The sequence below is a fragment of the Chaetodon auriga genome, chromosome 6 (genome assembly GCF_051107435.1).
Source record: "Chaetodon auriga isolate fChaAug3 chromosome 6, fChaAug3.hap1, whole genome shotgun sequence".
Classification (NCBI taxonomy): domain Eukaryota; kingdom Metazoa; phylum Chordata; class Actinopteri; order Chaetodontiformes; family Chaetodontidae; genus Chaetodon; species Chaetodon auriga.
Genome location: NC_135079.1, coordinates 5,140,420 through 5,168,185, shown reverse-complemented (window position 1 = coordinate 5,168,185; position 27,766 = coordinate 5,140,420). Strand labels below are relative to the sequence as shown.

The 27,766-nt window shown below is 43.2% G+C and overlaps 1 protein-coding gene across 2 annotated transcripts in view; it reads left to right on the top strand.

Moving 5' to 3' along the window:
- The window catches only part of map1ab (microtubule-associated protein 1Ab), a 65,247-nt gene that overhangs the window by 17,947 nt on the left and 19,534 nt on the right, over positions 1-27,766 (top strand). The window contains exon 1 of one of the 2 annotated variants that reach the window (XM_076732141.1): positions 4,835-5,106. The exons of the other annotated variant lie outside the window; for it this stretch is intronic. The gene's annotated coding sequence lies outside the window, so the exon portion shown is untranslated. Of the gene's footprint in view, positions 1-4,834; positions 5,107-27,766 lie in introns of those variants that run through there. 2 annotated transcript variants of the gene reach the window in all.

Genomic DNA, 27,766 nt, shown 5'->3' with positions numbered 1-27,766 from the left:
AAACAGAGCTGCTGAGAACACACACACACTGTCCTCTTTTTCATACTGTATGTTCACACTCTTGTGGACACACACTCTCAGCACAGTCTGCTCTGCACACACACACACACACACACATACACACACACATACCGTCAGCTATCGTTGCATTGGCATGTGAGGAGCTGTCGGTTTCCATTTCGTTGGCCCTGAGCTGAACCAATGTGGAAAAACCGTTTGCACTTAGTCGGCTCGTTTCTTTCCGCCTCTCTGCACATCGTCTTGTCTTGTGCTTTCTAGTAAAACGCTCCCCAGTGCCTGGAGGCAGTGAGCGGGGTGAAAAGTTTAAAGTCACGAGTGCTTCCAACGGTTGGTGGGACATCAAAATTTCATGTTTGTTTCTAGTATTCATGTTGTCAAGTTGTAGCCTAGAGTGCTTCATTCAGATCATTCCCACACTGAGAATGCAAATGCTACACATGAAGCTAAACGCTAACTTCAGAGAGGTTCGTGTCATTTCAGTTGACTGTGAGTACAGAGAGAGTTTCGAAGAGGTCCATCGCTGTGGTTCCAGAAGTATAAATCCAGTTCATTTTCCGCATGGAAAATTTTAGGCGACTGACAGTTGGAACGTTTTCAGGGTTTAGAATGACACTGAATTCCTGTGATTGTGAATTAGCTGTGTAGGATAAAGCTGTGTAGGATGTTTTGATAAAGTTGAAGCTCCAAAAGATAATAAATCAACACAGCACGAACTAAAGAGGCCCCTTATTGACTGCTAATAAAATGGTAAGGCATGAACCTCAAACTAATTGTGCTCATTGTGATTAATAGACAAATTAAAGGCCTTCTCCTGTCCGCTCATAAACACACTGTGGAAACAAATATGCGGCCAGCAAGCCAGGGAAATCAAGAGGATGGAGATATCTCACTTTTGGGGGGGTTTTGAGAGTCCTTTCGTTTAAATCTTTGGTGATGAGGTCTCTGGAGAGCACGAGGTGCTGAATGGACCTGAGTGAATCTACAACCATGTGTACGCTAATGCTAATCCAGCAGTGCTTAAAGTGCAGTGTCATCATGCAGTGCTCCGCTGTAATCTCTCTGAGATGGTTCACCAGCCTAACCCGTCCCATGTGGGGGAAAGAGAGGATTTATATCTGTTATGTTGTAATATTTCAGTGGTATCTTCAAATTCAGTGTCCTTCCTAAAGAACCAACCAACCAGGAGGTGGCTGTTAGCAGCGTCCATCACAGCTAGTCTGGAGTGTGACAGACGACATCTGAAAGCACTTTTTCAGGTAAAACATGTCTAATGTTTGCTCTTCTTTAAAGGCGAGACATTTATGAACTCCTCAGATATCAAATAATGGCTCACTTAGCTGTCTTTGATCTGTGGTGACTGTTGATGTTAGTGCACTGCAGGCAGGCTAGCTTTTGATCCCTGTCAGCCAGTATGTTGTCCCAGCTACAGCAGAAAGGGAGCGTCTTCCTCAGTGTTAGATTTGAATGAATCCCTACAACGATAATCCTGCAGCAGTGAGGCAGGAGGCTCTAGAAAGATCATACACAGCTTGTTGAAATCTCCCTTTTTTGGTTTATTTGCTCTGACATCTCTTAAGTCATTGTGTTGTGTAGCAACAGGTGGAACGAACTTCAAGAGAGTTTAAGAGCTGAACTGCCTTCTTAAGTTCTTAATATGAAGCTGAGACATGCAGGAAACAAACTGAACAAGGCCAGCATTCATCAACTGATTTCATTGTTTGAACACTTGGTTTATCGTTGATGCAAATGAGAGTGCGCTTTGACTTCACCTGGTTCAAGACAAAGGTAGAGAGAGACAAAGACAGACAAAGACAGACAGGCAGAGAGAGAGGGAGGCATCCTTCCAAAGTGGCTCATTGCGTCATACATTACTGAGGCAGCTGTTGAATTATGCAAAGCTCTGATATTGATCCCAGGGCTTGCCATCACTGCAGTCTGAGGGAGAGAGAGAAAGTAAGTGAGTATGAAGAAAAGGGGGCAGTAAGTGAGGAAAAGAAAGATTGGAAAAAGTATGTAAAAGAGGGAGAGGGGTGTACGCTAGGAAAGGAATGTAGGGAGGTGACATGGAAGGAAAAAGACATCAAGAAAGAAAGGAGCAAATAAGCCATTGAAAACAAAGTAATAAAAAGATGAAGACACACTGAGATGTCCATATGGTGTGTGGCAGCAGGAATACATCGTGCATTCATGAGTTCATTTGCCACCTTTGTGGGAAATTTGTCATGAATAAAAAATCCCCTATGGCTAAGAAGTTACTCCAGCAGTAAGAGGACTAAGACGTTACTTCAGAGGGAGCACAAAGAGAGAGAGAGGTTTAGGAAAGGTATCATCCCTCTGGGACCAGGACCTCTGTGCTCTATGCATCTTAACCAGCATCTCTAGAGAGCCAAACAATGTGTCGCCCTGCCAGGGCAGAGCATCAGACCTTGGCAGACACCAGCAGCCAGTTTTTCGATTACTGAGGCTGCACGAACATCTGTCGTCTATCACAGGCATGAAGCCGATCTCCAAGCAGCCTGGCTTGAGCTTTTATTAATGGGTGGAATGAGGGAAAAGTCTGTGCTGTCTGTGCTTTACTGCAACCAGCGAGAGGCAGTCGTGAAGTTAGATACAGGGTTGCACACCATCTGCCTGAGTGTGTTTACCTCTGCATAGTGATTGATCTAACAGGTGGAGCAGCCAAGCAGAGAAAGCACAGCCTCACAGTCTGAAAGTAAATTATTATTATTCTGTGTCAGAGTGAGAGTCTCCTTTCTAAACACGAGGAGCTCGCTAGACCTGTTATTTTACTAAGAGTAGGAAGCTTTACCGGAGCAGAGTTAACTTGCTGTGTTAAACCTTGTGTTAGCAAACAGAGAGTAACGAGGTAGCTATGCTAGCTGGCTAATATTTGCTTGTTTGCCAAGCTTGTGCTCCCACCCAAACTGAACCAGTCTCTCATGTTTAGTCTACCTGTGGTTACACACACGCAGTTTGATTTGTTATGAGCAGTGTTTTGCAGTCATACAGTCCTTTAACTGTTGACAGTGACTCAGCTTTTAGTCCAGCCCACAACAGCTCTGATTGTTTTGGCTGTTTCTCCATCAGCCATTCATGAGAGCTACACCAGACCTATTTGCATCACTCCACAAAATTTGAGACGTGGGTAGTGAAGAACCAGGCTAGCATTACTTTCCCATCCATCTACAAATATGACTAAGATGCTTTGTTGCCAAGACCAGGAAGGAAAATCTTTTCCTCCAGTAGAGAGTGCAGCCTTATCTATTCAGAGACCTGTCAGGCTCTCTCTCGGCTCCTCTGATTGGCAGTTTATGTGAGAAGGCGGGCACAGTGAGCGGAGGGGCGTGGTCTCTCAGCATCTACTGAATGGACTCTGGTGATCTGGTCAGCTGACAGGTTTTATTCCAATGACAAAAGGAGATAGAGAGATACAGGAGGTGTGTGTGTGTGCGCGTGTGTGTGTGTGTGTTCGGGGGATTGTTAAACTGTTGGATGACACAGGATGGCGGTTGGTGCAGTGTACTCGTGGCACCTAGCAGTTGGCTGATATGGAGCGGTGCTGTGTCAAACACCTACAAGATGATAAATAATGACACATATTAAGTACTTAATACACAACATACAAGCATGATTATAGCAAACACAATCGCAACGACGCACACACAAACCCACAATCCCCTTTACTGGAGCGTAAACATTGTCACCATTTACTTTTCTGATTAATTTTGATCTATTTTTATTATGCAGCATTACACAGAGAGGTATAAAAGATTAGAGGAAGTGTGAGAGAGGGTGGGCTGCTGCCACCGAACGTGAAGTCAACAACTAAACACAAGCAGCGTCGTGGGTGGACGTCTGCACACGGTGTCAGCATTATGATTAGGCCTGCTTAGGTCAGGCTGCAGCTCTGTTGTTTGTGCATTATATTTCTCTCTTTAACTAGGATGATGCTGTATGCTCAAAGACAGTTATTAAAAAGGAACACACACAGACATTACACCCATATGTGGCTGTTGAACATCTCATTACAAAACCACGTTAAGGCTAACATGCTGCTATTACAGCCTCCGCTCTTCTGTGAAGGCTTTCCACAAGATGCTGGAGGCTGGCTGCAGGGATTTGCTCCCATTCAGCCACTACTTGCCCACTGGTGTTTGGCTCCCAGTCGGTCTTCCAGTTCATTCCAAAGGTGTTGGATGGGTGGAGGTCTGGGCTCTGCAGGCTAGCCAAGTTCTTCCACACCATAGACGCGGCTGTGAAGAAGTGTTCCTGGTAGATTATATGTACCAGATGAACCAGCAGCGTCAACACACTTTACTAAAACTCCTCTTGGCCCCAGTTGGCCCTTGTTTACAGAAACAAAATATTAAAAAAATCACTTTTGTCATGATAATAATGTGTCATGAATTCCTTTGCGACTTAATAGGGAAGTTGTGGGCTAATCCTATTTTAATAATCCTGTAATTTCACCTGCAGTTTCGTAATAGCAAATTTAGTTTGGCATGTTTTTAATTTGCTGCATTGTTTCTCGGAGAACTAGTGTTTTTTCTGTGGTCGTATTTGACGTATGGCTGCTGCCTGCTGTGATAATGCTCACGGTGTCATTGTAAAATTGACGAGTGGCTGACGACAGATGTTTTTATGAAGTGTTGTGAAATATGGTGCAGAACACCACTCGCTCACTTACACACACACACACACACACACACACACACACACACACACACACACACACATGCTGTACTCAGCAGCACGGAGCTGCTGTTGCTCCCCCTCCGCTTACAAAAGCAGTGCACCCACCCACACCGCCTCGGCAGTGAATGAGTTACTGCTGGTGCAGTGTGTGAGCCTGGTGCGCCCCTCCCTGGCTGGACCGCACGCCGCTGGTCGGCTGTCTGCAGACGGATGTTGCCGCATCCCGGCGCGCTGCGCTCCGCCACCAGGCTGCGTTCCTCTCCAAATGTGCCAAATCTCCTCCTCTGTCCTCCTGTCTCCGCCTGACGCACACACACACACGCACCGCCGACGCTCCTCTTCGGCTCTAGACACACAACTCTCCGGTAAAGTGGCTGATCATCCATAACGGTACGTAAACTGTTTGTGAAATACCGAGCTGCTGTGTGATCAGTGTTTTTCCGCCTTTTGCGCGGAGTTGAATGCGACAGCAGGTTTCTCGGGTGGGATGCTGTGGAGCGGCTGCTGCGTATTTTGCCTGTTTTTACTCCCAGATCAGATTTTTTCTCTTCTCTCCGCACAGACGTGACGTTTACCCTCAAACAACTGCGTTTCAGTCGATTTTCTTTTAGCCTGTTTTTGTTGCGTAAGACCATCGAAGCATCCAACATCCAGGAAAAGAAACATTTACTTTTGTGCGCAGTGTCTTTGATGGCGCGAAATGTCTGGAGGAAATTAGGGCATGAGACAGCATAAACTCGTTAAGAACCAGTCCTTTTAAATCTACCTTGACATAAGAGGAGGCATCTAAGGTTCAGTCAGGGGATTTGGGCAAGTCCGTTCTTTATCCAAAGTAACGGGATTAATGCAGGTGACAGAACAGTAGGTGCCTCTTTAACCTATTTTCTCTGTGAAAATAAACTGTACTGGAGGCAGCGGATCAATAGCCAGCGAGTACAAGCCTTCATGAAAAAGACTGCAGCCTGTGCCTACTTTTATCAGTGAAATGATTATTAGAAAACTTGAGGATGATGTAACAGACAGAGATTGTCCTGCAACTGCAAGGACACAGGTTTGATCCCCTAAAATGAGCCTCTTTCTGCCGAGTCACTGTGAGTCATATGGATAAATATTAGAGATACCTTCCATGCAGGTGATGCAGATGAACTCAGTGCCTCCTACAGACACCAGGGAAAAAAAGAAAAACCGGCTTCTGTGTTCTTTGTGTCATTGCTATGGTTTCCAGTTGGCATGCTGGTAACGTAATGGGGTGAAGTCAGACTCCAGGCTGTGTTTTGGTCCAGAGGAGGACAAATGACCATGCAGGTTCAGACTTGAGTGCACAAAGAGGGGATAGAGACTGTGTGTGTGCGTGTGGGTGAGAGGGTATGTGTTTAGGTCGCAGAACAACCAGCCATCATTTGTACTCCAAAATAGACGCGTAACTGCTTTGTGATGATTCATTCATGCCGAGGACGTTGCCATTGCAGTGAAACCATCCTTGTCTGTGTGTTAACGTGTGTAGCATGTGTGTGCGCGCGTGTGTGCGTGTGTGTGTGATGGGTTCTGTGAGATGACGATTGTTGCCAAGAAAAGCTGTTATTTTTCAGTATTAGTCAGTGTTCAGCTTGTGTTACTGAGTTATCATCATGTAATAGGCTCCTCTGGTTTCCTGTTTAGGTTTCTTGGGACTGAATGTTTCCAGTGACTCAGCAAAGGTGGTTCGACCCAGCCAGTGTGTGTGTGTGTGTGTGTGTGTGTGTGTGTGTGTGTGTGTGTGTGTGTGTGTACGTATAGAGCCTTTGTGAGAGCTAATTTGAGTTTTAGTCCTTGGGAGTGAGAACTAATTTGCAAAGTGAGGGTTAAGACTTGGTTTTCAGGGTTAGATTAGACTCAGGCTTAGGTGAGGGTTGGGGTTCGGCATTTAGTTGTGATGGTTGAGGGTAGGGGTGGGTCCGGGGAATGCATTAGATCAGTGAGCGTCCTCACAAGGATAGAAGTTCAAACTTGTGTGTGTGTGTTTGTGACTGATCTAACTGAGTGTCTGTCTGCATGCGTGATTATTTTTGCTCTGTGATATAGACTCTGATTGTCTGCCGTGTCTCTGTAATTACTTTGCAGCAGCATACTAATCCCAACTTTAATTTTGGGGTAAAATTGAGCCATCAGCTTCTATAATCATGTGTCATAAGAGATTTCCTCTGATGTGCAACTTTGATTTTGGTTGGTGAAGGATGCCGCGCATCGGTCCATAACTGGGTTTGAGAGAAATATTAAATACTCCACAGCAGACAGCACAGTTGTCATGTTTAAATCTGTGATGGTCCTACTGTTAACTTCGACTCTTTGATGACTTGAAAGATGCTTTTGGAGCCTGGTTACTTTAACATTCTGCTTGAGTTAAACTGGGCTAACTTGGCCCAGTTGAAAGGGCTCTGCTGCTGTAATAAGAAGTGTGTGTGTGTGTGTGTGTGTGTGTGTGTGTGTGTGTGTGTGTGTGTGATTAATGTCAGCATGATTATATCCATTCTACTAGTTAAACTTAAGAAGTTCATGTCAATGTTGAGTTGAAATTATGCCAAAACTATTACCTCTTATCTTTGCGGAGCCATCTTTGATACTGGGGCAGAATCTGAGCCCTGCGGCATGCTGGGAATCTTTAGCACCATTTTCTTTGCCAGGCTACAGCAAAAGTTTTTCCCGACTGTCTGGCCTGCCAGTGAATCAGCTGTCACCCGCTCAGCTAAGATTGCTGAGTCACTGTTTGACATTTACTGCTTCCCACTGTCAAGCAGCCAATATATTGAATAAATGTTGAAGATACAAAGATAAAACTGCATGGTTCAGATCTCCAGAGCTGTGACAGTCGGTGCGTCACAACCAGGCACTGCTGAAGTGCCACTGAGCAAGGCGACTCAGGAATAACATACAATTAGGCCAGCTGTTTGGGCCTCCAGTGAATCAACAGTTAGCTGCAGTGAGAGTGCTGAGTCACTTTCTGACATTTGCTTCCTACGATTCGGTCATCACATCCCACACCGACTCTACATAAATACAAGGTTTCTAGATGAGCTATAGAAAGTGCTGCGGACGGCCAAGAACCAAATTGCAGCGGATGACTCGTCAAATCAGAAGAAAACGTTTTTAGTTTTCTACCTGTTTGCTTTTGAAGCTCCTACCTTCTGGTGTTAGATGCTAGTCAGACGTCCAGCAGTTGTACTAGTGTTTTATCACAAAGGAGAAAGTCAATATTAATAAATCCTCTTAAGTCTCTTTGATAGCACAAACATCATAACGGACTTTTGAAACAGACGTGCTTTTGACAGGCGTGGAGGGAGTGCTGCTATCGTTAGACTCTCCAAAGCTTTGCACGCTGGTTAGAGCAGATTTTAAACTTCCAGATATAAATCTCAGTGGAGAAAGGAAAATAAATGAATGGGCTGTTATATTTTATCAACATCCAAGAATAAAGTGCCACCGAGCAGAGCATCGACTTCTCATCTGCTGCATCTGAGCGGCTGAGAGCAACTGTTGGTTATCAGTGTGTTACGCTGTTTTCTTGGAAGACTAAACGGGTTGCTGGTGTTTCTGGGAAAACAGGTAAAAACAAAATGTGACATCTGTGATTTCTCTGTGTTCATACTGAAGCAATACAGCGGCAAATTTACAGCAATTTGTGGAAAAAATGTGACTTTAAACAAATGTGTTGCAGCCTGCACTACATAGAACGAATATTCAGAGATAATGATGTGATACTTCCAGTTGATCATTTGGAGGGAGCTGTCTTTACTCCTGCCCTCCTCTGCACCAGGACGTCAGAGTCAGCTGGAAAACAGCTGTCCCGGAGCTGGTCGTCTTTTTGCCCTTCAGCAGTGCAGGTGTTTGATGACATGGATGTCCTCCAGTTTAAACATGGACCCAGCTACAGACTAAGCCTGCTACTGACCATTAATCTGCTGATTAACATTATTTATTCTTTTGATTAATTGGGAAATTGTTCGGCCTATAAAATGTCCGAAAATTACAAACCAACACAAACGTCCAGCGTAGTTTGCTAAAGCCAAGTTGAGGACATCAAATCCCTTATTTTACACAAAATCCAAAGATTTTAATATCACACACAACACGAAAAACAGCAAATCCTCACAATATGGAAGCTGGAATAAGGGAATGTTTGGCAATTTTGCTTGAAAAAATTAACTGATTAGCAAAATATTTGCTGATTGTTGTCAGTCGACTAATCGACTAATCGCATCAGCTCTAGTTCAGACCATACCTGGAAACCAAACAGGTGCCTTTATTTAGGAAAACTGGCCGGCCCATTGGTCCATCAGGTGATCTGACTTCATCCTCTTACTCTTTCACCGTTAATTCAAGCACATTGGTGCTTATCGCTATTATTAAACATGCATAATTTGCCTCAACAGACTCAACTGCATGTTTTCGAATCACCAACTCTCAGCTACTCGAGAAGGTGCTTATTTGTTAAGCTGCAAGGATTTGGGATTGTGATGGAGACAATCGCTCTCAGATTTGCTGCTGGCCAGCTTAAGTCGGCGGAGGGGAGGTGAGCGTCTGGGGAAATTGATCACATGATGGGGCAGACACCTCAATTAGATGAAGTTCATTGATTGAAATCATACTCATGGACACACACAAACTCACATTTGTACACATGCATAGCAGACACACACAGCCGTCCCATTTGATATCTCTAAGTGGCTTAACCACTGACCATTATAAAGCACCTCAAAGCCCTCATGACTCTCCCAGGACCACTTGGCAGAGCTCGCGGTGCAGACCACTGCGATCGCTGACATACTTCATTAGGTTGTCTTATTAAAGTATTAGCCGTCTTATGTCACTGTGTAAAGGCTCAAATGGGGACATTAGATGGCTTTCAAATTAGTGACCAGCTTGATTATGTAAATGCAGTCAGAGAGCAGAGCTTGAAATCAGCTTGAACCAGTTTTTTTTTCATACCAGCTGGACTTTGAGTGATCCTCTTGGGTCGAGACCTGTTGTTACTCATTTCAGCATGTAACAAAGTCCAGGGATCGGCTAATTCAGCCTCAGGCCACTGCTCTACTACTTCTCCACTTATTACCATTACTCATTGCAAACCTGATGGTAAGTTTCTTTTTCTGCCCACACCTGGCTCACGAAGCAAATCTTCCAGTCGCCATTATCTGCTCTCCACAGGCCCCGCAGGGTAGCCGAGTTGTTAGAGGGGCAGACTTCTAGCAGAAGAGACGTGGCTTTGATGCCAGCTTCCATCAACAGCACCGTTTTTTACGGGGCACAGACACTGAGTCCCTACCTGCTCAGTTCAGATAAGAGCATCAGCTAAATGTAGGAATGTAGCTCAGAAACACTGGGAGTGTTTGCATTGTTAGATGGACTGAGAGAACATTATAAAGCCAGTGCAGGGAACTGGCATCGTCATGCTGCTGGCTCATTGCCTTGAGAGAACCTGTCTGCAAATTGGTGTAGTCTGTGTCCAGACGCAACTTTATTGCCTCATCCATCAAGCACTGGCAAACGAAAATACCAGCTATTAAAGAGGTATTTTTAGTTATGTTATGTTTAATGAAGGCCAGCACAGTGGTGCAGAGTTAGCACTGTCGGCTCATAGGAGGAGGATGCTGGGATTTAACCCTCCGGCCGCCTGAGGCCTTTCTGTGAGTTTGCATGTTCTCCTGTTTCTGCGTGGGTTTCCTCCAGGTGCTCCCACAGACCAAAGACATGCATGGTAATTGGTTAATTGGTGGCTTGAAATGGCCTGTAGGTGTGCATGTGAGCATGAATGGCTGTCTGTCTCCATGTGTCAGCCCTGTGGTGAACTGGCGACCTGTTCTGGGTGTACCCAGTGTCAGCTGGGATCAGCTCCAGCCCCCACATCATCCAGCAAAAGATAAGCAGTTATAGATAATAGATGATTGGATGTGTAATTCATATATAGCAGTTATGTAAGAGATGGCGTATATGTGCCAACGTGCCACATCTGATTTAATATTGAGCTAATGAACTTTCAAACACTGGAGAAACTAAGAACACAGTAAACATTATACCTGCTTAACGTCAGCGTGTTAGCATAGTCATTGTGAGCATGTTAGCATGCTGACATTAGCATTTAGCTCAGAGCAGGAAGTACAGCCTCACAGAGTCGCTAGCATGCCTTAGGCCTGTTAGTCTCGTTGTAGAACCACTGTCCTACTTTGATTTGATTGGTTGGCAGTCAGAGCGTACACTGGTCAGTATGGACGAACAAACAAAGATCAGATCAAAGATTATCTACAACCATGGTATTCTAAAGTTGCTGACAGCCTGTAGCCGTCGATCAAAGAATTTTGAAGTTTTAACCCCTGATGTTAATTTGAGATCCTGATCCTGCGGTTCATTAACATGTTGGCTTTGTATTGCACCTCAGTGAGGATTGTGGTTATACTTATGGATCGTTGTGCAGTTATTCCAGGCTATAATCTTGATGTAACTGATGGTATATCAGATGTTATTTCAGAGGGGTGGTGCATTCTAGACCTGCCCCTGCTATTGGGTCACTCCACCTTAAGGAGCAGCTGACCTGCCTGAAATATTTTAGGTTTCAAAGGCGAGTGTCCCATTTTTAAGTGCTGTGTCAAAGGTACTGCACTACTTTATTTTTGGGTGCATGAAAATCAGCATTACCAATGAGGAACACCGATGCAAAACATTGGCTCACAGTGTGAATACAGGAACTGACTGTCATAAAGCCTCGATGGTCAAACCCCTGCAAGGTGTTGTGACGTGTCTGTCTGAGCAACAGTGTCTTGATTATTGCTGCGTAATTTGTCACAATATAGTTAATCCTGCTTTCTGGTGGTATTTGTGTAGAATAAAGAGGCGCCAGTTACATAAATAACAAGTCGCTCATCATCGCTGCATAAAGCATAAACGTCTGTATAAGGTCTGTATTTAACGAGACAAAGGAGGAGTGCAGAAAGAACGGGTACTGAGCCGAGAGTCTCGGGACTCGTCGACAACAATGGAGAGAAAAGAGGGGAGGTTCTGGCTCGGAGAATGCAGCAGTGAGCAGTCTTTGCAGTGTTTCGCACCTCCCTGTTTGCTCTGCTGCTATAGCCAGCTCTCTCCCTGCTGCACAAGTGTGTGTGTGTGTGTGTGTGTGTGAGAGAGAGAGAAAATGTACAGATACGCAGAAAATAGCCATGCTGTGTTTGTATTATGTTCATGTAGAAAGAGACTCTGAGTATGGACCAATGCGACGAACCCCTCCGCCCCTCCCTCCGCTCCCTAAATACCCCCTGCTGAGATTAGAGTCCCTGTTTTTCTGAAGAAAAGATGGTCTCAAGGTGCAGAAGTGTTCAGTCTCTGTCTGTCTGTTCAGTTTCTATCTGTGCTTGACGAGCTCTGCCTCTCTGTACAGGAGCCCTCCCTCCGTCATATTTCAATGTAAAACAACGTATACTTGTTTGTGTCATTTCTTACTGGTGCAACCATGCGACATCCTGTGGCTCTTAAACATGCCAGCAGATCAGAATCAGGGACTCAAAGGGTTAAAACCCAACGCTTTCCTTCAGTTTCTCTCTTTTTCTCTCCACACCCTGGGGGTTATAAAGCAGATATAGAGAGCGGTAGAGATATGAACTGAAAGGGAGTAAGTAACATCAATATGCAGCTTTTTTTGAGAGGGAGAGTAAGAAGACTCAGTGAAAGCTGCAGAGTGAATGACAAAGCAAGAAAAAGAGAGGAAGAAAGAAGTAAGGATGGATACCAGAACGACAGAGCAATGGGCAGAAAGACAGACTGCCTGACAAACATATTGAAGTCACAACGACAATGAATGAGTCAGCCGGACGGACAAACAGGACAGGACAAAGAGAGAGTAGTCACACCGCAGAGAGCCAATTCATGCTGACGGCAGCCATATTGGGCGGGAGTGCGGAGGTGATGCCTCAGTGTCTGCCGCCGTTCGCCTCCACCATCAGAGGAGGAGAGCGGCAGTAAACATTGATCCCTCTGTCAGGAGATGTTCCCAGAGGCCCCAGCCTGCATCCCTCTGTCCACCCTGATCTGCTGACACGGACCTCACTGTGTATCCTGTGAGCCCGACACACCCAGACTCTGAGGGGACGGACCCCGGCGAGCCAGGCCGTGTGTGGGCGTTGTCAATGTGAATAAATTAAAATCCTGGGGGTTTTTTATGCCTGTAGAATTCATACATGTTGGGCATCAGTTAGTGTTGCATTGCAGTTACCTTAAGTAGTGAAATCTGGGAATGTGGTGATATTTTACTAAAAACCCACTTTAGCCAAACTTATCTGGCAGGGAAAATAACAGCAAATGACAAAACGTACATCCAAATTGTCTGACTTTGACTGATCACACGTGCTGATAAGTACCTGTGCACAGGTATCCAGTCTCTACAGCACATCACACAAAGAAAATGCAGAAGTTTTAGCTGTTCTGCTCCACTTTTTTCCTTTCTGGTCATCCACATTTACACATCTGACGTTCTGGAAAGTGAAATGGTTGAATGCTAGAAGATAAAAGTTATTCCTTTGGTAAACATAAGGTTTTCATTTGTTCACACCAAGCGAGGCTTTGTCTCTGCATAAAGACATGACGCTGTTACTGTTCCCACCTGAACGATATTCAGGTAAACTTAGGAAAATGCTAACTAAGTTTTGAGTTTGAGAGAAGGTCAACCTTCAGGGTTGACTTTGTCTCCTCAGGTTTGGACCGAATGTTTCCCTTTTATCGAGCTGCTGGTCTTGACGCGCACACACGCGGTGAGTCGTCATTAGATAACGCTGGGTGTAAGACATGATGAAGTATTAAGGACCTGTAGTTTGCTGAACATAGCAGGTTTGAATGTGCTCTGCAACCAGGAGATGCAAATGAGGAGCCAGTGTCCATGGTAACCTGTCCTTCATTTAACCCTGTTGTAATATAAAATAACTGCTGTGGTTTGTTCTGTGCTGTGACAGACTCCTTTGTCAGGCGTGTCAGTCCCGCAATTATGAACGTTTTATGAGAAGTCTTAGAGTAGCTTAAGTCTTTGTTAGCGTGTTTTTGTCAGGGCAGGGGCGACATTTTTGAAATATCAGATGGCTAATTTTGCCGTTTTAAATCCGCAAATCCTCCTGCAGACTTTTAAACCTGCAAGCAGAACAGCAGATTGAAAAACCTCCACCGAGCCAAGCTGGAATAGTCCTGAAGTAAGCCTGCGTGTATGTTGATCCAAATCTAAGAGCGGCTGAGCCCAGAAAGAAACTGGAACACACAGCTTTTTTTTGTCTTCTTTTATTATAACTTTGAATCGAATGCAGCCGGTGAATAATAGTGAAAGCAGAAGCCGTGTGCTCCAGTTTCCCTCTGAGCTCGACTACTCTGAGATCTGGATCTACGCTGGCTTGTCCTGTTCTGAGAGCCTCAACTGCAAGATACAGTGCTGTTTAGTCGCAGTATAGCCCTTCAGTTAGAGGAGCTTCTGTATATGTTAGACCGGAGTCATCTTCCACCCAAAGCCACCTATCTATGAGGCTGTTGTTTGCGATAAGCCGTTATTACCAAGCCACCAGCCAGTAACTTGAACCCGCACGCTGGCAGTTTTAAAACCACCTTAAGCTGAGAGTAAATCCCCGAGGGCCGATGCCTCTCACCCAGGAGCCGCTGCAGAAAAGGCTCCAAATAAATAGCAGCCAATTTAACAGCCTGTGACTTCTGAATGGCATTTTTTCACCTCAGCATTCCCATTTTGTCTCTCTCGAGCTTGTGATCTCTCTTGGGTTGCCAGTCTTCTCCGTCAGGGGAGGAAAGCTTCTTCTTCTCTACCTTTTCCTTTGGGTCTGCCCACCTCGAGGGATTGAATGTCTTATCATTGTGCGAATGAAGGTCACACTACATTTATTTTTCATACCTGTCGTCTCCCTTGCCTGCATCTGCTTGACCCAGAGACCCCGTGTTCTGTCCGTCACCGTGATGAACGAGACGTCCCTGCTCGTCAGCATATTGCTGACAGCCGGTTGGAAATCACTGTGGCTCTCTGTCGACACTGCGAGACCTCGGCGATGAAAATGAGGAATGTCTTTTTAAAAAAGGCGTGGGCGTGTGGGTGTGGGGGGGGTGATGCAGCATATGTGAAATGGTGAAAAATAATGTTGTGAGTGACATACTCTCGAGTTAAATGCTGCGAGTGTAGAGGGTCTAACTCTCAGCAGGGTTGTTTTCTTCAACAACACAGACCACATCAGACTAATTTCCTGTCAGCTGGAAAGAAATAAAGCTTTCACACGGTCTCACTCGCGTGAGTAATTGATCATAAATAATCAGAAAGTCAAGAATTGAGAGGAAGAGTGAATACTTAAAATCTTAAAAAATTGTCAAAAAATGATAACAAAGTTGTTTTTTTTCTTCTTTCATCCTAAAGCAAACACGCTCTCTTTCCCTTTGTAATAACATTACAGCAGCCAGGCCACACACATCTCGACATCTTCACTTTTAATGAACAGATTTCTACATGAAAATGAACTTGATCTTAAATCACTGTTCAAAGTTCAGCATCACATACATAACAAAAACACCAAATTTAAAGGAGCAAAGAACATAAAACCAAAAGTAAAATAAAAAAACATTTGCTTGGCTTTTACAGCTATTACAACATACAGTATTTAAAAATGCATTGGCAAGAAAAGTAGGAACCACAACACTGGAGGCGATGACCCTTCAAAATAAAAGTCTCTGCTAATTCAGAAACTTGTAACGCCCATAATTTAGCATGCACACAGCCACTCGAGCTCATGTAGGACAGATAATGGCGACACGTCTGAATGTGACTTCTTGTTCCAGATACAGCCTGAACACAAAAGGCCCATTACTGCGGGTATTTATACTGTTCGACAGCGGGGGAAATGTTTGTGGTGGCCTCAAAAAGATGGTCTGACACATTTAAGTGTGATGTTTTGGCAGCATGTACTGTACTCTCTGTGTGTGTGTGTGTGTGTGTGTGTGTGTGTGTGTGTGTGTGTGTGTTTGAACTGCTTTCAACACCTCTTTAGGCCTTTAGACAGTGGGAGGAGCACGGGGGGTAGCAGTGATGTCATCGCTGGCACACTGTGGACCGGACTCTAAGAGACGATGACACGTTGCCAATATCCTCCCGCTGCCCTTTTCTCGCAGCAGCTCTCACTGCATTTTCATGCCTCTCCTCACCCTCAGGGTGGTCCGGCGGGCCGTCACTCTCACTGTCGCTCTGATTATATTCTCCTCTGCTGCTGTAAAGTTTATCATGAAGTCAACAAGCTGGTTTATTCAAGCGCTTCACATAACTGACAAACATTACCGCAGGTCCATGCACAAACATGACAAATAGACAGTATTGAGCTGTGTGTGTGTAGACGTGTGTGTGTAAACTAGAGCTGTCTCACTGTCACTGATGTTTCATCATTAATGCGGAATATGTAAATATTTTGTCACTTAGTGTTGTTTTAACTACAACAAAGCTCCATAAACATTTATTAAACTTGCTGTTTTAATTGCTTAATATGTTATTTTTAGTGTTTTAATTGGTAGTATAGTTGTTTTTTTTCCATGTAATTTATATTTTTGATCTAATGTTTAATTATTTGTGAGTTTTGAAGAGACTTTCTGTTTTGTAATGGGATAAACAGCCTTTTAAATCATAATAAAAAGAGTAAAGTTCTCTTAGTAACTGAACATTTGGGCATATGGGTGAATATTCATTTATTTGACATAAACATAAACATTTTTGCTTTTTAAGAAACACTTAAATTTGTTTATTGAAGTCATGTTTTTAAATGACTTTGAACAGATCTTTGGCATGCCTGTAATACCAGTTATTTATTTATACGTATCATGTCCAAAGCCAAGATCAGCCAATATATCAGCTACAGAAAATACATGTATAAAACCTGAGTATCTGCATTAGTGTGTGTGTGTGTGTGTGTGTGTGTGTGTGTGTGTGTGTGTGTGTGAGAGAGAGCAGGGCATCACCATGGCAGTGTGCAGCAACAAAGCCTGAATGATAGACTTGCAAAAGGAGCTCAGAGGCCCTTCAAGGAGGAACAGGAGACGGGGATAGCTGGTGTTACAGAAGCTGAACTCGCTCCGAGTTAAACGATCTGGAGTCTGGCCTTAAATGCTGCCGATACTTACATACTGAAATACCAAGAAGCTCTGACTCTTTCATCGACGTTTCCTTTCCCTCCATCTTCTCCCTATTGATTTCTTCCTTTTAATGTGTCAGACATGAGGACAGTGAGCTCAGACTTAAGTCCTCTGTTAAATCAGGTGGAAAGTGTCCCCTGAAAAGGCTGCAGAAGTTAGTGAAGCACTTTACAATCAGCCGGCTAAGATTCTTTTCTCTCGGCTCCTTATTCATGTGGTCATGACTCATAAACTGATAATGAGTCGGAGCTATTTTAGAGCCCCGTCTGAAGTACCGAGGACGGTGTTGTGTGAATTAGGTGATGTTCTGTCGTAATCATTTCATGGCATTTAATGTTAACAACGAACCGTGGAAAGTGACATTGATTCATACGGCATCTCTGCTGCAGCAGCTTCATGTACAAACCTGTATGTTTGCTTTTCACGTTGTAGAATCTTAAATTTCACGAGTACAGAGAAACACGATTTACACCGAACTAAACTGAAACTAGACGCGTCTTTTCGGTGACTTGCTGGAACATGTGACGACATTTCTGGCTTTAGTTGGAGACTTTAATCAGTGTCTCAAAGAAGAGCTTTAATAGTCTTAATCAGTGGTGGAATTCAAGTAAATTTATTTAAGTGCTCTACTGAGGTATAATTTTTCGGTACTTTTACTTTAGCAGTTACATTTTATGCTAAACTTCTCCTCCACTTCCATTTATTTCATAGGCTTCGTTACTAGTTACTTTGCAGATCTAAATTATTAATCATCAACAAATAAATTAAGATATATTATTAAAGGTTAAGCCTCCCAGAACTGCAACCCCGATACCCAAAAAGATGAGACGCTGTGTAAAACACAAATGAAGCAGAATGTGATCATTTACTCATCCTTTGTGACATAAACTCAGCTGAAAACAGCACAAAGACAATGTATTTAGTGTTTGACCTCATGCAGCAACACGTTTCACAGACTGGGAAAGATGTGGGACGCTCCAAAAACACCTGTTTGGATCCTTCCACAGGTAAACAGGCTCATCGGTAACAGGTGAGAGCATCATGATTGGGTATGAAAGGGTCATCCTGGAGAGGCTCAGCCGTTCACGAGCGAGGATGGAGCGAGGTTCACCACTTTGTGAACACATGATTGGATAAAGGGGATTAACACACGAGCTCAGGAACACTTCAGAAAACTGTTGTCAGTAAACACAGTTTGTTTGCAAATGATTCATTCTGTCTTTATTTACGCAGCATCCCAACTTTTTGGGAATCAGAGTTGAATATAAAGTATTTAGATAAAGCTCCACCTTCACCAGCAGCCGCATTAAAGTGACGTGAACATCAATGCATCACTTGTTATAATCCAATAATATGATATAATTGTGAAACTGTTCATTCAGGACTTTTATTTTGGAGCTTTTTATATATTTTGATGCAAATATTCGTGACCCTTAAACATTTTGAATGCAGGACGAGAGGATCAACAAGTGTTCACACTTTTCATAAACAAATGCAGGTGTGCATAAAGCAGAGCGCACAGTATGACTGCACATACATGTTTTTCTCTCTGAAGTCTTATGTTTCATGATTTTTACGGATGTTTGTGTGTGAAAAGTAGCTGCGCTGTTGTAATCATTAGCCGTTTGTCGGTGTTATTGTTGTTTATGATTGGAACCATTAATTTATATTTTATTAGCTGTGTTGCGTTATTGATTTTGTTGTGCTGTGTAAAGATCAGCCGCTTTGTTCTATCCATTGTTTTCATTTGCTTTCGTGATTATACTGTTTTATTTGGACATTTTTAATCCTTAGGAAGATTAGCGGCTTCTATGGCAGGAGCTAATAGAATAAACAAATAAACCTTCGGGTCTCAGTGAACAACTTTTGGACAGTATCTGTCAATTCTTTTGACCAATTGCATTTCTTTTCTTTTCCTAGAGAGACTGTTTGCTAACTGTTTCTGGTTTAGAGGCTTTAAACTGGTTTAGCCGTCCAGTGATTCAGTGCTGCCAAATCACAGGACCAGGATTAGCATCAGGAGCTGAGACTCTGGCCTCCTGCTGCTGTTGTGAACCAGTGACCGTGATCGAGGTTCAAGGAGCGAGTCCGTCAGATAAACAATCGAATATCGTTAACTAACAGTAATTTTCATTTCTGCTAACCTTCACGCTGTAACTGTTCTCAGAGCAGTGAAAACATTGGATTTGTTTGGCATGTTTTAGAGCGGCAGGACGTGTGTTTCTGTGGTCTGCACTGCAGACTTCAGCGGTGACTCAGCATCACTCGACGCTTTTAGACACAAACACACGGTCGGATGTGCAGTTTTGATGTATGGCTTCGCTGGTAGGAGCTGAAATGAGCGCGGAGACAGCCGGGTCTGCGTCGGCTTCTTTAATTTTCCAACCCACTTCACACCACTTCATCTCTAAGCTCAGACAATGGTCCTCAGTCTGAGGGGAGGAATGAGCCCACATTAGGCAAATGAGATTAAGAACAGGGTAATAACTTTTTGATGTCAGCTTCAATCAACCTCCGTTGATCTGACGTGTATATGAAGACGAAGCCGAGGCATCAGTTAAGCTACATTAACTCGCTCATTACTTAACTTAATTTTACTTGATTTACTTTGAACAGAAAACAAGGCCAGAATTACAGCAAAGGGGTCTTTGCTGGGGCTGCAAGTACGAATAGGTGACTTTCAACCCAGCAGCCAGGATCAGTGTTGGCATAGTACATTTCTTCAAACCGCAGATATGTTCAAACTTTGCATTTCTTCAAGTTCAAACTTTTTGTTTCTTTACGTTTGAGTTTTCAGAACCTCACCTCACAGACGTGTGACAATAATCTGAACTACATCACTTTGATACCTGCTGTACAAACAGATATGAAACGCACAAATTTATCGTATCTGTGGTTTGCAGAAAAGAACAATACCATCATTTTCTTCTGCCGACTGGGCTGTTGAATGGATATGGAGACAGTACATAGATATTTGATGAAATAATGGAAGCTCAGAGGTTCACTCGGCTTTCTGAGCTTTTAAAACTGCATCTGTCTGCCATCTGTCAGGTGTCATCACATGACCCATTTCAAGGAGGGTTCAAGGATGGTTCTGCTGGAGAAACCTGTTCGCGGACGGTCTTTGAGGATGTGAACATCCTGCTTGATCTTTCTCTGCGTGTCGTCAGACTCCCGGTCAGGGCTTTGAATCCTTCCCGGCTGGTGCTGTGAGCAGTTTTGATTTGGTATTCACAAACAGCTGATGTTGTCTGTTTTACTGATGTAGCGTTCCCCTTGTGGTGACTTACTCACGTCCCCCCTCCGGGGTTTGTCTTGTCTGTGTACCAGCTGAGATCTTAAGGTGCGAAGTGTTTTCTACTAAGTGCTAAATCCGTGAGACATGGAAACTCTACGCTGTTCCCCGCGGTCAAGAATACATTCCCAGTCCCCGTCCTGCTCCACCTGTCCATGCGTCAAAGCGTCCTTGAGCAAGACACTGAGGCACTGTATGAATCCAGCCCATTTACCAGTTTTTTGTTACGTCATTTGTTTTATTCTATAAAATGTCAAAAATAATGGCAAATGCAAATTGGTTGAACCCAAACTGACATTCCAAAAGCCAACTTTTTTTCAATTCTACTATACATTTTTTGGAGAAAAACAAGCATATCTTTGTATTAAATAATTTTTTGATGAGTTTCTCTTTTTTTCCCCACATCATTTTTATTGAAAGTATCAATTAACAGGATGGTGTTAATAGTGATAGTGTCAGAAAAACTATTATTCACAGTATCTCCTACTCGTCTATGTTCACCATTGCTCCATTTTCTGCTGTCCCACCCAGGGAGATCTTACACTAACTGAATATAGACTATCATCACACTCCCAATACTTCTCAAAAAGGATGAATCTCTTTTCAGATTCTTTTTCACAGGCCGTATATGAGGCTATTTATTTGAACCACATGAAGGTGGAAGGTGGCTCATCATTCCTCTGTGTCACAGCAGTACATTTACTGCCAGCAGTTGAGGCCGTTTTAATAAATCGTACTTTATGCCTCATATCCAGAGGCCGTCCGGATGTGTCCCCTCGGAGGAGAAGTCTGGGAAAGGAAGATATATCAACCGCATATGATTTAACTTTTTCATTATTTGACTAATCATCCTAGCTGTAACACTTATCATTTTCCATTTATTTGCAGTGGTCTCCGCTAAAAATTTGCATCATCACCACGCTGAATGCTTTGACCTTTTGTGTATGTGTGTGCTGACGTGGGCGGCTTTATGGCAAAACACCAACCACCCTGAAGCTTGTGATATTATGTTTAGAACAGGATGTTGGCCGTCCGACTGGCATTACATTAGAATTATGACTTACAGCTGAAAGAGGAGCTGTCCTCGGTGCTGAATCATCTGCAGCTCTGTGCTGAAAACTCTGGCATCTCGCTGGACCTAAGCTCTGAGACGCTGATCTAATGCTGGGGTAACATCGGTGATGAGTTTAATTTGGAAGTTTGTTGTCCACTTTACTTATAACAACTTGCTGAAGGTAGCAAAAAATAACTCCAGTGCTTACTTCACTGTCTGTTTTCCTAGAACGAGCTGCTCCTTTAAATGTTTTACCTGCCGTCTTCAGATTCCTTGAACCCTCTCACCATCCCTCTTGCCACTGTGAATGTGGAGCATGCTATCTGGAGCAGTGCAGTGGCTGGGCCTCGGTCGATCAGTGCTCCGCTTTAGTCGCCTTTAAACAGAGCGTTCTCGTTTGGGGAGTTCAGACGCGGATATTTATAACAAGCGGGTCAGCTAAGAAAGAGCCGGAATGAGCAGAAACACTGAGTTCTGTCTGACAAATGACCTTCCTTCCTCTGGGCCTCGCAGTTACGAACAGAGTCGGGCAAAGACCGAGAGATCCTGAAGTCAACCGTCAGGAGCGGGACGCGTGACGTCCAGCGTCCCCTCAGTCATCACAGTCAATAAAATGGATCATTGCAGATACGTGATGTCGGAAAATTCGACTGTAGCTTGGCATCCATCTTTAAATAAAGATCTAAAATCCAGAAATAAACACGACACATTAAAAGTCAGGCTGGCGATATGCTAAGAAAAAATTTTTACTGTGTTTTCATGTTATGAATTCATGTACATTCTGGAGCCCAGTCAGTACATCAGCATGATTTTATTGGACGGTTTTAGTGTATTACAGACCCATTTTTCCACATGTCAGCTGATATACACGAGGTGTGTTTGAGGCCATTAAATCATGCTCTGCTCAGTACGACTCTACGTCAACATTATTTCATAACCCAATTTAAGCAATCCTTCCAAAACATGTTTGTTTATTCTGTTTATTACAAACAGCAATGTCAACAATATATTATTATCTGATCAGTAATGATCTGTTTGGCTCTAATTACCATCAAAACTGGCTAAACCCTGAAAAAGGTTTAACAGACTCACAAACAGTTCCATATTTTCCTTTACTGGGAAGGTTTCCTATTTTTAGCCCGCTCAGCATGACGCTTTCTAAAGCACAGCAGCACTGCATTTTAAGCTTTGACACATACTAAAAATCCACAAATTAAGTATCTTTCTTTAATCCCAAAGTCAGCCGCAGCGTCTTTTGTTGTGGTCTGAGTGAACTGCAGAAATGTGTCACGATGATAAGCTAATGATAAGCACCGCTTTGAAGTTCGCAATCACGGGCAGATTTACCAAACCGGAGAACCGACTGATAAGAAGCCACGAGTGCTTTAGATTGATTCAGCTGACAAAGGAAGCAGGGACCAGCAGTAAAGCCTGCGCAGGAACCAGAGGTATTTCACAATAGTTAAAGTAGAAATAATCAGCCACATTTTCATAAGTTTCCTTTTATAACCCAGCGTGAGATTCTTAAATGCCTCTGGCTGAAAGTCACTGCATGTGAAAGCGTGATGCCTCGTCTCTGTCTGGGATGCCAGTGAAGGAAAGCCACGGGGATGAATAGATGAGGGCAACTTGGCTGAACATCGCACCCTTCAAAAGGACTGTTTAAACAAACACGTTTTAGCAGAGGAACAGACGCTGGCCCGCCTGAGGAGGCTTTAGCTTCACTCTGTTTGTATCTCCGTGGATGCAGCGAGACCCTCAAGGCTGACTCACATCATTGGGTTGTAATTTCCAGTAACAGCCTTGTTATTTATTACAATTTGAAGAGCACGGGGTTGAAACACTGGTATGATGATGGAGTTTGTCATGAATACCACAAAGTTTTCTTTGTTAGTTACTTCACCCGTCAGTGGCTGTTATTCAGCCGAGTAATATGCACTACACCGCTGAAATAGACACACAAACACATAAAACATCCTTGAAAAAGTTGCCTTGAACAAAAATGTTTGTTTTTAAGGAGCTCTACTCTGAGTTTCTTTTAAAAAAAAAGGTGGATAAATTTGTTTCCTTGCTTCTGCATAGATTCCAGCCTTGAGGATACAGACAGAAAAAGGCTGACGTGGGGATGTGTGGACTTTGTAGGAGGAGGAGATGTGTTTAATGAAGGCGTGTCTGACGCACTGCAGAGATGAGTCGATTCCCACCTTGACTGAAGTCATTGAGAAATCCATCAGTCTTCCCCTTTTGACAGCTTTCTTAAGGCTGAGCACATTTGTCATGTTTGTAAGCAAGAATGTTGCCAAAGCTTGAACAGAAATCTGCCATTTGTCAGAGCCACACAAAGACGGCTAAAAAGTTTGAATGTTTCACAATTATTATACTTTATGAGGTAAATTACAGTTTCTTTACAGAGAAAAATCTGCTGTTAAACATGCATTTAAGTTTATGTCATGAAGGTGCTTCTGGACAGGATGCCTCACTGCGTAAATTAATTGAAACCCACACTGACACAACATATGCATTAGGATATGTTGTGCTGAAAAGTAACAGGAATACAGGCTGTGATAAAACAACACGCCCACATCTGACAATGACCCAACTTTTATTAACAGCGTATAACACTGCCGTCCTCGGCCAAAGATCCAGTAAAAAGTACAATTGATAAAAGAGAAAGTAAAAATGAAATGTTCGTTTCTCCTGCCTTCACCTGTATAGAACCATCTGAAATCCTCAGTTTATATGTCCTGTTGTCTCTAAACAGGCTGATAGTGTCTCAGAAACACGTCTGTCTCTGCAGCAGCAGTGAGTCCGTCTGTATTAGAGGACTCTCTGAGGAGAGCGTGGATCATGTCGCACAAGCTAATCAAATGCAAAGATTAAACGCTGCTTCAGGTGGAGTGAAAGCCTTCTGCCATCAGTCATCAGAGGAAGAGTGTTGATATTTGGTGAAAAACACTGAGATTTTAGGAACTTTTTTAAGCTTAAACTCTAAAAAAGCCTAACATCATATAGTCCCACGTAAGTGAAGTTTCCGTTTTCCGTCTTGCACTTCACCGTGTGCACCAGTGTGGGATATAACAGCAGAACACGACTGATTCACTAAAATCTTCTCGTTCATGTTTTTGTTACAGTATTTTGGCATTTCAACCAAAACCTCCACTCAGCAGGTTTACTGCATGTTGACCGTTTAGGGTTCAGGTTTGTAACTGCAACACCCATTAAGATTTAATTAGGCCTGCAACCAGTGATTATTCGTTATTGAACGGTCTGTAACTATTCATTGTTTGGTCTATGTGGACTCATGAACTTTGAAAAAGTTCAAATGTTCTCCAGCCCAAGTGATGTCCTCAAATATCTTCAATTTGACCAACAGCCCAAAAATGTTCAATTTACCGTAATGTTAAGATTTCTGACTAAAAGATTATTCAGTTATCATAAAAGTCGCTGATTGATTTTCTGTTGATTAACCAACGAATCATTGCAACTCTAGATTTACACACTTATATCGTAATTGATAAATGAAGTACATTTATTTGTAAAGCATCATGAAAAACATTGGTGTTATCCTCAGTTATAAAGCACTGAAGACAAAAGCCAGACAGCTGAGCATCACAGCACCTTTTAACTCGGTGCACCAGTGTCACCTGCACAGATTCCCGTCCATTAGCCGTGTTTGAGAGTGAACCCGATCTGAGAGGCCTCCAGCCTGCAGCTCTCAGACGCTCTGCATTGTTGATGCTCTGTGACCCCCCCAGCAGCGTTTCAGACTGACTTAGAGTGCCTTTGTTGTTGTAGTATCACGTCGTACCAGTCTGCAGTGTCAGTGAGCAGCCACCCTGCAGGCAGCCGTCTGCAGCAGCTAATGCAGCCTCCCCTCCTCTGTTTCACCTGAGAGGCACATCAGGAGGTCAAAGGGACACTCTGTCTCTCCGGGCTTCATCCTTCTGAAAGCGGATTTACAAATTCATTACGCCGCCGCTTGACGCAGGTGTCTCCAGTGTCTGTATAGCTGCCCCAGTGTTGTGTGTTGCTCTTGTCAGCGTTGGAAGAATCAAAGCAAACTTGCAAATCATCGCTCACCCTCGCAGCTTAGTCATCGCGCTGTGAAACCGGACACGTCTGTGGGCAGATCTGCTGAAGTGTTAGAACTCCCCCTGACTGCTGCACCGGCAGGTTCATTCGAGCGGCGAAGGGCGTCGTCGTCCTCGGTCCGTCCACAGAACCCTTCAGTGGCCTCCCCTTCACTCGCTCCACGCCGGGGTCAGTCGAGTGAAATTCATTTTCTGCCTCACATTAGTGACGGTGGCCACAGTGTGCATCAACAGAGGGAGCCACATCCTCTCGTTTGCTTCAGTTTGATATTTATGAAGTTAAAGCAGCGTACATGAATATACTTTTCATGAAATTTCTGCATTTATCGTCTTTGGTTTTTCTCTCCTTGGTCATGTAAAAATCAAGCTACGAAGTTCATGAGGTTCATGTTTTCTTTTTTTCAACATCTGTGGAACAAGGAGTTTATTTACTGTGGCAGAAGTGTCGGCTTGGACCTTCTGTTTCTGATTCATTGTGGCTCTTTCTCATTGTCTGTTCAGCCATGCTCACTGCGCCTCAAAGCCACAAGCCAAGGCAGTTTTATTTATCCAGTATTCTGTAGCACCTTTGAGCTCAGTGATTCACAGGTTGCACAGAAGACTTTAAACAGGAGAAAAGGAAAAGGAACTTCAAAGTTAAGACCATAAACTGATAATAAATGACAAATCAAAGACAAGACGAAGCAAATTTATTTGTACTGTATAGCAAACAAGGCAGTTCTAACTGCTTTATAGAAGACATAAACACAAGGTACTATAGAGGCACGAGATGGTATAATCATATCAATATGGTCAGTAAGATTAAAATAGTAGGTTAAATTATAAGCTAACATTTAATAAAACAGAAGACTGAGCTCAGTAATAGACAGAAGTGAATTGTTCCAAATGTTAGTCAACTGAAATGCAGCTGCAAAAAGATTTTAAGCCTGAAAGTAAAAGAACTGAGAGCTGAGAGAGCAAAACCAAAGTGGAGACAAATGTAGTATTTTAGGAAACCATGAATAAGAAGGTTTTAGGTTTAATTAAAACATGATCAGATTCGGGAATGAGTGTAACGTAATAATCACTCAGTTGACTTAAATACGTCATGGATCTCTGTGAGATTTGGACATTCAGGGTCTTCATGGCCCCCAGATGATGACCCGTAATGACTTTGGTCATTCTCTGACAGCAGCGCCACCATGAGGTTGTCATTTTTGTTTTTCAGTGAAATATCGACAGCTGTTGACAAAAAATTTAGTACAGATACTCGTGTCCTCCTTGAAGTTTTTGTTTGTCCAAAACTTTGCTTTATAACCAAATACCTGCAAAGCTAAAGACGTTCCCGTTAGTCTCAGCTGGACTTTGTCTTTAGCGCTAAATAGCACATGTTAGCATGTTACCACGATGGTCATGGTAGGCTTGTCGTTGTGAGCATTTAGCTCAACGCACCAATGTGTCTTTGTCTGCTCACCGTGAATATGTGGATCAGCGTTTTTGTCTTTATTTCCATGTGTTCGATGCAAACCACTGCTGTCGCTGCTGGAAAAGTGAAATGCAAATCCAAGAGAGCGACCAGAACAGCCGGCTAAAAGTTTTCATGATCTACATGCAAAACCTGCTGACATTTCTCTGTAGGAAAATGTCACAGATGACTTTGCAGGATAAGAGGAAAATGTGATTGAATATAAAACGATTCAATTCAGCTCATGTTTTTTCATCAGTTCTAATGTTAATGCCATTTAGTTCAGTGAAGAAAGCATAAAATACAATCATCAGCTGGAAGCAGATAAAATGGCTGTGATTACCATCTGTAATATAACAGCCTCTCATTGGGTGCTTTTTCCTCTGACTCACAGATGGTCTAGACTTTTAAGCACTGTGCTGATTACCTTATTGATAAAAGAGATGAACCATTAATTTACTGCTTGAAATTACTTTTTCTTATCAATTTCACTCAAGCTCTTATGCATCTTAACTGCTGTGACTTCTTAAAAATTTCGTGATGTCCTTTATACATCACCGTATCTGAGAATGATGAACATCAGAGGTTTTTCATGGAAAACACATGTTGACAGCCCAGATCCCAAAAAGATGGCAAAGCACCGCAAACTCAGGGGATGCATGAAGATCTCTGTGGATGGTGGAGTCACTGAGATCCTCCTATTATTAGAACTCTCTAATATTAGAGCCTGCATCTGTGCTGAAACAAAGGGGAATTAAAAGCTTAACATCACCTCTGAGTGGAATTAAGTGCTGATGCATAATTATGATGAATATGCATAAGGATGTATGGAAATGTGTCCAACAATGCCGTGCATTTTGTGATATTTTCTTCGCTTTTGTGTGCGGATTTCCGTGCATTAGTGTTTTCACTCACAGAACTGTTTTGTCTTTTAATGTTCCTGGCCTGCATTGTAAAAATCAGACTCCTTTTCAACCACATTGCAAGTAGCATATGGTGTA